The sequence below is a fragment of the Prionailurus bengalensis genome, chromosome A3 (genome assembly GCF_016509475.1).
Source record: "Prionailurus bengalensis isolate Pbe53 chromosome A3, Fcat_Pben_1.1_paternal_pri, whole genome shotgun sequence".
NCBI lineage: Eukaryota > Metazoa > Chordata > Mammalia > Carnivora > Felidae > Prionailurus > Prionailurus bengalensis.
Genome location: NC_057354.1, coordinates 66,762,819 through 66,774,439, shown reverse-complemented (window position 1 = coordinate 66,774,439; position 11,621 = coordinate 66,762,819). Strand labels below are relative to the sequence as shown.

At 47.3% G+C, this 11,621-nt stretch overlaps 1 long non-coding RNA gene across 1 annotated transcript; it reads left to right on the top strand.

The window, feature by feature from the left end:
* The first annotated feature begins 808 nt into the window (after positions 1-808).
* Positions 809-9,735, top strand: LOC122496818. The gene is made up of 2 exons (XR_006300954.1): positions 809-2,250; positions 7,507-9,735. It is a non-coding gene; the product is annotated as an uncharacterized LOC122496818 (long non-coding RNA).
* The last annotated feature ends 1,886 nt before the right edge of the window (positions 9,736-11,621 follow it).

Genomic DNA, 11,621 nt, shown 5'->3' with positions numbered 1-11,621 from the left:
GTTCTAGCCCCTCCCACCCTCAGGCTCTATCTACATGGGTGAAATAGAGTGCTGAGCATGATGGCATTAGGGCAGAGCCCTCCACCAGCACAGACAGATTGGTCCATTATGATAGAGAAGAACATATGGAGAAAGAGGTAAATGGTGATGGAGCACCCTCCCCCCACCCCAGCCCACCTAGCACCTAGCCCACTTTGGTTCTTTTCTGCTGAGACTCCTCCCATCCCTTCTTCCAAACTCACTGAGTTGATGCATGAGGATCCAGCAGGATTCCTGTGCAGAGTAAGAAAAGCACTATGAGTTGATTGGGTGTACAGGATAAGTAGGTAAGAAAACTTGTGTTTAGTAAAGCTGGTTCTCAAATTTATTAATGTGCAGCAAAACTTAGCCTAAGCAAAAGTCAAAAGAGTGGGCAAAGATGATATACAAGCTTCTTCATTCATGGAAGAGCTACTCAGGATTGCAACACATTGGCAATAAGTCCAACAACAGGGGACTCATTGAGTGAAACTGTGGCTTTCTCTACTCTGGAATGTTAGGTAGCCATGAACAATTTTACTACAAAATATATTTCCTGACCTGGGTAAATAACCATGATATATTTCTTTTTTTTAAGTTTATTTATTTTGGGGGGTTGGGGTAGGGACAGCAAGAGAGAGGGAGAGAGAATCCCAAACAGGATCCAAACAGTCAGTGCAGAACCTGATTCGGGGCTTGAATCCACAAGCCACAAGATCATGACCTGAGCCAAAGCCAGACACTTAACTGATTGAGCCACCTAGATGCCCCATCATGATATATTTCTAAAAGGTAAAAATCAGGCCAGAATATCAGGGAGATCCTCCAGGAAGAGGAGGCCAGGTCCAGCTCTCTTTGACACCAAAGAAAGCCTGGCCTGATTTATTTGTTTGTAGAGGCACGTCTCAACAACCTATAAGAAGTCCATCTTCTATAGAGGGTTTCAGAAATCAGTTTCAGATTCTCCTTCCTTCACCCTACCTTTTTATTTTGTAACCTTAATCCTTGATGTAACCTAAAGTCCAGTAGGAGAAAGATCACACGAAAATCATGTTATTTCCTCTCAGGCTCAGCCAGGGCCTTTGCACAAGCTGTTGCAACTGAAGGAGCTCATCACAAAGCACATATCCCCCTACATACACACACACACACACACACACACACACACACACACACACACACTGCCCCCAGATCTCAGCTCAGTCATCACTTCAATTCATCTGGGCCATCTTCCTTGCCTTGACTTCCCTAGCAGGTCCGTTTCCTCTCTGATACATCCTCACAGCACCATGTACTTCCTTCTCCTTTGTTTACATTTATTGTCATTATATGGTGAGTGTCCTCCATCTATGTTGTCTCCCTCTATGGCAACAAAGATGGTGGCCACGGATACTCTCCACCCTCTTTCCCACTCAGCGTGATTCTTCCACAGGTTCTCAGCAGATGCTGGATGCATAGATAGATGAATGACAAAGAGATGGCAGGACAGATGAGGCTGCAGGATCTAACCAGCAGGAACAGAATGATTACAGCAGATGTCTCCAGGGCAGGATGGGCTGGCTCTATACTTAGAGGAGTAGGTGCAATTTCAGGGTCACTAAGACAGCCCTCCTGGACCTGCACTCCAGTGCCTGATATCCCTTTTACAAAAGGAGACAAAGCCTTTGTTCCTTACAGTGTATAGAGCTCAGGCATGAATCACACATTCCTGGAGAGGAGAGAGGTACTTGGTGGCTTACTTACATTCATGCTAAGGGGTAAATGACTAATAGAGTCTTTCCTAAGAGCAAATTGTGATGGGACGTGGTGTATGCAGGAGGGGAGAGGAAGTTAGGGAGCTAGGCTAGGTACCCAAATGGGGAAAGGACACAGAAAAAGGAGTCTTAGGGCCTGATGCCAACCTTGACCCACAGTGTCATTTTGCCTTTGCTGCACGCAGCCTGGTCCTACTGGGTATTAACAGCCTTTTTGGTAAATCGGGTTCTGCAAATATTTGACGTCTGGAAAACTTTCAACAAAGATGGCGTTCAGAAGGCTGGCTCGGAGGCCCCAGGATGACAACCTAATTATGTTCCTTTTAATAGCTCCTTCCCAAGTGCTCAGTCAGGGACATCTGCTCTGCCGCGGTTGCACCTTCAGGGAGGAATATTTTTAACACTGTGATGCCACAAAAGGAAACTTCTGAAGGCTGGATGAAAATGGCCTCTGCATTCACAGTGCCTCAGGGCCCAGGTAGGTAGGGCCTAATGCTCTCCCCTTTCCCCACCTCCACCCCCTAAAACAGGGCCAGGCTCCTTTTCACAAGGAGAGGTGTTGGCTTACAAGGAAGTGGTTGTTATGTATGTGTGCTTGTGTGTGTGTGTGTGTGTGTGTGTGTGTGTGTGTGTGTGTTTTAAATATTCCTTTTTCAGATTTCACAGAGGTACATTTGATGTGCCAGGCTGCCTCACCCAGCTTCCATATAAGTGGGTGTCAAAAATAACAACCAAGAACACAGCAAATCCTTTGATGCCAGCCCTCCCTGCATGGTACTGGGCCCTGTCACTGCTTCTGCTAGTTAACTATTCTTACTCCACACCCCAGAAGAGGAGCCCCCCGCCCCAATACAGATGCTAGTTATGTCAGAGGAAGGAAAGGGGAGAAAAATAAGAAAGGGAAGGATTTCTGTGGTTTGTTTACTAGAAGACTAGCTTGCTAGAAAGGCCACAGGCTGACAGGCTAAAGATGATGTGTCTTAAGGGAGGGTTCCTGGGATCAATGAGTACAAGGAGAAAAGTGCAAGGAGCCCAAGAGATGATCTACTCTAAATTCTAGCCTCCTTTTCTTCAGACAAGTTACCTGAGGCCCAGAGAGGTAAACAGACTTGCTTAAGGAGTTAGCTTTGACGCTTGGGTTGGCTCTCCTGTTTTTAGTCCAGAGTTTATTTTGGTGAGAGCTGCTCTATTAGTTCACCAAATCACATTGGCAGACTCCTGATGGAAGTGTGGCCTCATTATCTAGGAAGGCAGTTCTCTTTGTCGGAGTAATACCGTGGAGCAAGGAGGAGAAATGGGTCGTCCTTCTGCTGGCCAGATCACCTGGTCTGCTCTGGACTAGACACTCATATGCCCATCAAGAAGGAGATGCTGGGCAGCTGAGCATTGTTCTGTGCTGTGTTTATGCTAATATTTTCAACCCACATTGAGATTCAAGCTCATCATAAAGGTGTTTATACTTACTTCAAGTCCCTTCCATGCTTCTAGTGAGGACAGAAGAAGAAGCATTTCCAGAAAAGCTCCAAGGAAGGGCTAGTGGAGTGCAGGGTAAAAGGTGCTGCTCTACTCCCTGAGCCAGAGATCTTCATTTCCCAGCTGAGTCCCAGGACATCTGGCTCAGTGCAGCCCTCTCATTACACACTGAACTTGTGTTGCCTCTTTTCTTCAGCTCTCACTTGACCATCATAGACTTCTCTGGTTCCCTCACCTTTCAACTTCAGCCTCTGTTGCTAACCAGTTGCCCATTCTTTGGGTCTTACTTACTCAAATTCTGGAGAGGGAATGTGATTGACTCAACTTCCCTTTGGCTCCAGATGTTCTCCCTTTGGGGTGCCAGTTTTTGGATGCAGTGGTCTTGGGTCAGGGGGGAGCTTCAGGGCCAATCCTTGTGCACTCAGCATAAGAATGAGCCTGTCACTTGCCCGAGGGAGCTCTGGGGCCTGGTGGGCTTCCCACTGCCTGGCCTGAGCAGTATTCACCATGCTGGAGATGCAGTGTTGGAAAGACTGAGGGATCTCTATGGGGCGGCAAAGGCAAGACAAGACCTTGGTGATAAGGCCTAGCAGTGGCTCTTAAAACTGAAGGAACAAGTGCTCAACAGTCACCACGATGGAGAAAATCTTGGCGGTGTGTGGGGAGGGTTGGGGAAGAGCAGGTGCACAGTATGTAGTAAGGTTGGTGTGTATGGTGAACTTGCCTTATTCACAACCTTGACCAAGGCCTTGACACTTATAATCAAATACTGTGACTATGACTATGATTACTACTACCATCACTACCACTACTCCTTCTCCCACTCCTAGCTAACACATATTCCATGCCAGACACTGTTCTAAGCACCTTCCATCTGTTAACTCCTCTAATCCTTATAATGCCCTCTGAGTAAGTACCATTCCCATCTTACCTACGTAGAAACTAAGACTCAGAGAGATTATGTGGAGCCAAGGTTATACAGCTAATAAGTGGAAGAGCTGGGATTCCAACCGGAGAAGCATGACTTTGCCATGCTGCCTCCCTGATAGAAGCAGGTGGCCAACTCTACTATGCTGTTTGAGAGGTACCATTTGGTCCTAAATACCCCAGAATGTTCCCTCAGTTCTATCATGCTTGCCCTCTCCCCTTTGGTTCAGAAATTCCTGCTCTTAGTCACTAATATAGTGGAAGATATGGTAACCTCAGGAGAGCCCTTTGCCCTCTCCCATTAGACCTTTGGTCCTAAGCAGATGGGCAATAAGCATGGTGACTTCACTCTTAGGAGTTAGTTATCAAAGCCTGGTGGTTAAAGGAAGTGGCAAAAGTGGTGAAGAGATCCAGGGTTAACCTTGAACTCAGGCAAAGAAAGAAACCCATACATGGTGTATTGTACTGAGAAGCCTCAGGGAAGAAACCCTCCACCCCAATACCTATCATTCCATCATTATAGGTCTAGATCAGTGCTGACCCACAGAACTTGCTATGACAATGAAAATTTCCTATATTTGTGCTGTCCAATTTGGTAGCCCCTAGGCACATGTGGCTATTGAGCACTTGAAATTTGGCTAGTATAACTGAAGAACTAATTATTTTATTTTATTTTATTTATTTATTAAAATTTTTTAAAATTAGTTTTCTTTATTTTTGAGAGGCAGAGAGAGACAGAGCATGAGTGGGGGAGGGGCAGAGAGAGACAGGAACACAGAATCTGAAGCAGGTTCCAGGCTCTGAGCTGTCAGCACAGAGCCCCACGCAGGGCCTGAACTCACAAACCATGAGATCATGTCCTGAGCTGAAGTTGGATGCCTAACTGACTGAGCCACCCAGGCACCCCAATTTAGATCTACAGTTAAATGCCACATGTGGTTAGTGGCTATCATAATGGTCAGGGTGGTTCTTGAGGCCTCCTTGGGAATATACATCCTCTGGGAGGCTCAGACCTTAAGCATTTCTTTGCCAAAACTTTAGTTCAGGGAGTGCAAGCTAGGCATAAGGGTGTCAGGCCAATGCATTTCATTTGGCCAGTATGAGGCTTTGGAATCTTTAATTCAAATGTCTTCAGCCAAGCAGGCATCTCCAGCCTCCATTTCTCCTGGTTTTACTCCAGGGCCAAGTCACACATTTTGCCACCTCTGAAGGAGTTTAGCTGCGCCCAGCCTCAGTAAAAGCCTTCAATGATTCTCAACTTTATTTCATTTGCTCCTTACAGCAGCCCCAGGATAGAGGTAGAGTTGAGACTGTTATGCCCATTTTATGGGTAAGAGAACGAAGGTTCCCAGAAGCACCTGGAAGGGCCATTCTCCAAAGCCAGCTCCACCTTTCTTGTCTCATTTGAATAGACACTGGAAGCCCGGCTTACATCTGGGGTGTTGACGTGGCCCTCGTGGAGGAACCTTGCCCTGCCCTAGCTGCTGGCACTCACAGCCTTCAGAATGCTTCTTCCCCAGCACTCCATTCTTGTTTTCATTCAAACATCACCTTGATTCATTTTTAATGCAAGCCAGCTGCTGTTCTAAGCCTTACTTAATATACCACTTCCACTGCCTGCCTGCCTGGAAACTTAGTTCTTCCAGAGTTGAGCACACTTGGGGTCTATCAGCAGATGCATCTGGGTGAACTGGAAGGAAAAGAATTCAACCTTCCAACTACCACCAGCCCAAGACTGCTCCCTAGGCCTTCTGTCTACATGGAACCTGATCTTAGTCCCATCCCAGTTTTCCATCGGCACTGCTTATCTACTGGATTCTGGAATTTAACACCTGCTTGACCCATGCCCTGTTTCTGAATGACCGCCTCTGCCTCTCTCAGCCACCTATCAGGGCTCCCACTCAAGTTTCCTGCCTCCCTGAGCAACCCCACACTGAACTCTGTCTGCCCCCTAGGTCTTTCCTACCGCTTACTTTCCCTTTCTCTGGTTGACTGCATGTTTATACTACTGTTTGATTATGGCTGAGGAAAGAGACCTGCCTGCAATCAGGAGGTGCAGGTTATATGGCCTTGGGCAAGTACTTTAACCTTGTGGAATCTCCATTTCTAAAACTGGGATTTTTCAGGGGTTGTACCAGATTAGTGGTCCAGACTAGTTAGACCAGATTAGATTTTTTTAACTGTTTTCCCTAGGAGGGTTCCTCAGAGACTGCTTTGCTACATAGAAGCAGGGGATGGAGGGGAGCCAAGTGGATAGGAACTTCAGGATTTCTTCTATCCTCTCCAACCGGAGAACCCACTTTGATATGATTAATGGACCCGGGTTCTGAAATGCTGCACAGAGAGAGAAAGAGGGATTGAAAACTCCAGATTATCCATAATTAGATGATCCAAAAAACCTCTTACAGCTCTAACAAGGTAGAGGCAAAGTCTTTTCTCCCCAGTGAGTTATAGGCCCTTGCAGGCAGTTTGTGTGTAGACCACCCAATAGGAGCCCAATCAGTGCCTGTGCAATGAGGGAAGGAACATCGGACACTCTCTTGTTCTCTTCTGTGGTGTTCCATGTGTATCTCTTCTCAACAGCCAGATGGAAAGGCCTTACTTTTACACTTCTTGAGCATTCTCCAGAGAGCTTCTAGCACAGGGCCTGCAGTCTGACCTCAAACCCTTTCCCTAATTGAAAGATCAGGGCATGGCGGGGTGGGGTCCAAAACCCTGCGTGTGAGTCCCACTTCCTTTACTGCCTCCATGGTCTCTGACAGGGGACTTCAGGCCCTCTGAGCCTTAAATTTCTCAGCAAGGTAATACTGCTTATGATTTGTTTATTATTTTGAAGTCAGGCTTTATACCTAGACCCCTCCCTCTTGCCCTGAGGTATTGTGCTCCCCCAGTGTGGGAGGGTGGAGGGATATATTAATTGTTTCTACAGAGTCCACTTGCCCAGGGTAGAAACCACAACTGAAAGGTTCAGAGTTGAGCTGTGAGAAGCAGTAGCTTGCTAGTAAAACCCACACAGTAAGATGAGTCTTATAAAAATGACCACAGAGTGACAGAGGCCAGAAGAACTGTTTTAGAAGGGAGGGGAAAAAAAAGAGGTGGTTCATAGAGGGAAGCCATGGACCGTCTGGGCTGTGACCAGCCCACAGCACATGAAACAAAGCCATGGACCTGCTTGACCTCAGAGTCGTCTTCCCATCTCTTAGAGCTTATGTCTACGGATTGTGACTGGTGTAGACCCAGCATGTCCTGGGGGACAAAATAATGAAGTCAGCAAGGTTTGTCCTCAATATTACTCCTTTGCTTTCTCTGTTCCCTCTCATTTTCCCATCTTCAGATGCCCAGAGCCTGTGGGACAAAGAAGAAGGAGAATCCAGGGACAAGAAAGAAAGAGTGTATTGGAGTAGCACTCTCTCCTGGAGGTGGTGGTGACCGAATGTGAGGCCTCTCTCAGAGGGGGCTACATCTCCAGGGAATCTTGGAGAGAGGAATTCCCAAGCCAGAGGCCACGTGTGACCCGCAGATGTTTTTGGTTTTGGTCAACATCATGGTAACCTCAAGAGTTTTGTAAGAAAAAAAAAAGAAGATTTTACATAAAAATTTAGATTTCTGGCTTATTTTAGAAAATGGAAGAACTGAAAAGTACTGGCCGCACATTCCTACTAAGAACTGGTTGAGTTAAGTGTTATCGCCCTCTTTAAAAGAAACCTTTGTTCGCTGGTTTGCTGCAGGCCCTACCAGTCCTTATTGCTCCCTGTCATTATCTCTGGCCTCCTCCTTCCAGTTATGCCACTGCCTGGCTCCTGTAGCATCTGAGCTTGTGACCTTTGACTTCATCCAAAGAAATTACACAGTAATAGGAGCACAGAGAACCATGACGGCAATATTTCTGGGCAGAGGAGCATCTCCTTGTTCTTAACATCATTCCATTTGGGAGCCACCCTTCCTGGGAGAAGTGAATGCTGCTACACAGCCTTGTGTGGAGCATGTAGACTTCCAAAGGATTTGGAAAAAAGTTCATAAAGATCTGCCAGCTCCCTGCCCCCATAGCCTGCCCCCTCCAGCATCAGTAGTTGACCATTTCATCCTCATCACCAGTGAGTTCAGGCCCCGATTGCTCATTCTCTGTGACCCAGGATAGAGTCACCTTTGTGCCTGAGCCCAGCCTGACCTTGCAGCCGGTCCCATTATTAGGGCCCTTTGTTCTGTACCAGCTGATCACAGAGTCTGGGGCTGCCCCTCACCTGAGTGCCTGCCTTGGCTTCCTACCAGCCCTGCATTGCTCTGGGGACTAAGTTCTGCCCTGCCTTCCTAGGCAAGGTCCCTAGAACACCCGCTGCTGCCGCCAGAGTCCTTGAGCTGCAGGAATTTCTTCCTTCTTCCACCTCTGCCTTAGAGGCTGACCTGCCCTAACCCCTTAGGATAGGCCTTATCCTGTTGTGTGCCCAGCCCTGTGCATGATGCTGCCAACACAGGTAAAATTTGTCCAGGGAGTGGGGTTTAGGTGGGATTTTGGCTCCCACTGGCCATCTTTGTGCAGCTTTTGTGCACAACTGCACAATGACTCTGAATAGGTTCCCTGGCTCCTGAGCCCAGCCATCGCTGTTTGGCCTCATCCTCCCACTGATCTGGCTTCCTTTCTGATACCTATCCTCCAGTTCCTCAGCATTTCCTCTCCCTCCTTGTCTCACATCTAAGCCTGGAGAAAAAAGTGATTAATATAATAATAATTTACATATTGAGATTTTGTCCGAGGCCGTGTACTAAGTGCTGCGCATGTATTATCATATTGGATTCTTACAACCACCATGCCATCCCCATTTGCTGGCTGAGAAAACTGAGGCACAGAGAGACTGAGGAATTTCTTCAAGGCCCAGCAAAAATGGGTGACAAAACCAGGATTCAAACCTACGTCTGTCTGTTGCCACAGCTTACGCTTTTAACCACTCAACTCTGTTTCCGAATCAAAGAAAGCTAGAAGGGAGGGAGGCTCAGAGAAACCAATAACTTGCCTAAGATCACACAGTTCAGTGGTGGAACTCGAATTCAAACTCAGGTAGGTATTCTGTCACCAAGTCCAGAGTCCCTTCACCTGTTGCTGGTACTCTTAGGCTGCCTCTTTCACTGTTCTGTTTGCTTCTCAGCTCCTGGTGTATGATGGGGCACAGGAGGTGCTCAGGAAACCCTTGCAAACCAAAGGACTTACCTCACCTCACTTGATATGCCTTGTTGGAGCTGTTCTCTCATGGACTCCGAATTGCTTTGATATCAGCCAGGATGGCCTTGCCCACGGGCATGTTTGCTCTTAGCTCAGACCTGGAGGGCCTGGAATTCCACCATAGAATGTAGTTTTCCTAGAAGGGGGACAGAAGACTATAAGGAATTGAATTTAAAGTCCTAATATTTCAGGATCCATGAGTTTTTCCGAAAGTTTTCTAAGAGAAGGTGGGGAGTATGAGAAAGTAAAGTTCTGATTGAGGGTAGGTTGGGAGAGGACAGTGGGACAAATCTGGCACAGCAGGGTATGAAGACAAATTCTACTTAAAGTGGTTTTCCAGAAATCAGAGCCTCTTGATCCTCTTTCCTTGAACTCTGTATCTCTGGGTTTGACCTTGTCTTTGGGCCCTACAGTCCCCCGGTCCAGGTCCTTCTTCCCAGCTGGGGAGGTTAGCTCAGATACCCCTGGGGAGAACTTGGGGACAGGCAGGGCCCTAGTATAGAGCCAGCAGAAATGCCAGCTTCACAAAGCAAAGCTTCACACCTGTCCCCTTCCAGCAGTCCTATGCCTGGCCATCGCCCCTGGAAATAGTCCTGCCAAGCAGCGTGGCATGTTAGTAGCTCTAATGGACAGTAAACTTTGTGCAAGCTTGTAAGAGCTTTGGATTCCCAGGCTCCCTGGTGAAAACAGGTTTCTTAGAGGCCCATACCAGACTTAGTTTCTGGCAGCATGGTTGGGATTAAGGACTTTCCAGAACCTTCACTCAATTCAATTTAAATGAGCAAGGATTTACTTAGCCTCTCTGAGTGCCAGCACAGTTTCTGGAGACTAGTGTAGGAGATTCCACTAACTCTTCTCCTATTCCAATCCTTTTTTACATCTGCTAGTAGCTCAATTTTTTCCTTCTTTTTTTTTTAAATTTTATTTTATTTTTTTTAATTTTTACAGTTTGTATTTATTTATTTTGAGAAAGAGAGAGAGAGAGAGAGAGCAAGAGTGTGCAGGCAGGGGAAGGGCAGAGAGGGGTCGGGGGGAGAGAGAATCCCAAGCAAGCTCTGTGCTTTCAGTCCAATCCCATGAACCCAGAGATCATGACCTGAACCAAAACCAAGAGTCAGATGCTTAATCGATGGAGCCACCCAGGTGCCCTAGTAGCTGAATTTTCTTAAAGCCAGCATTTCATGTTTCAAGGCTTTGGAGTAAGACAGACATGGGTTTAAATTCCTCTGCCACTCACTAACTGCATGACACCCACCAACACTGAGCTTTAGTTTCTCCATCTGTAAAACATCAAGCTCATAGGGCTGTACATGAGAATTAAATGAGATTGTGCATGAGCTTAGACCAGGGCCCATCACCCGGAAAGCCGTGATCAGTCAATGGTAGCAACCAAACCAATAAGCAAATAAAACTATAAAGCCTTCCTGCTCTTATCAAACATCCCTTTGCTCAGACACCTCCCATAATTTTCTACCACACATAGGACAAAGTCCTACCTTCTTTACCTGGCACTCAAGGCCTTCCACATAGAGCCACATTTCAAGTGCTTACTAACTGCATGTGGCTTATGGCTGCCATGTTGGACAGCACAGAATAGAACATCTGATGGTTGCAGAATGTCTACTGGGAAGCCCTGTTGTAGCTGGTAGTATAACTGGGTGGGGGGTGGGGAGCAGAGAGTGTGGGGAGGGGCAGGGTGAATGTTTCCATCCTGGTATCTGTTTATTTTATAGGGAACCTGAGCCTGCGGCCTCTCAGGTGTCGGTTCTGATTCCTGATGAAAGGATCTGAGGTGAGGGCCATAGTGTCCTGCTGTCCTGGCCTCTAGCCAGGTTTTCCAGTTGTTTCTAGGTCTCAGCCTCAGCTGGACTGGGCTGAGAGGTCCATCTCATGGGCTGGGGAGCCATCCAGTCCCTCCTGGGCCCTCTGTTTTCTACCTGCCCAGCTTGTACCTTCTTTCCTTCCTCCTGGCTGGAGCTTTTCCTCCCAGTCTCCTGCAGTCTGCTAGTACTTCACTTCTCTCATCCCTCAGGGCTCTTTGGCTTCCCTAGGCCCTTCTTCCCACCACCTGGGCCACAGGGTCTGCTCTGAGGAGCTGGGCAATCCCCGGGGGATCTCTTCTTTAGTACCCTCTGCTGTACCCTATTTTGCTTGAATTGTTTCAGGGGCAGTGTGGTCTCTCTGGCTACAATGCCAGCCCCAGAGGGCTGAGCTGTTATCTCCTATTGATTTCC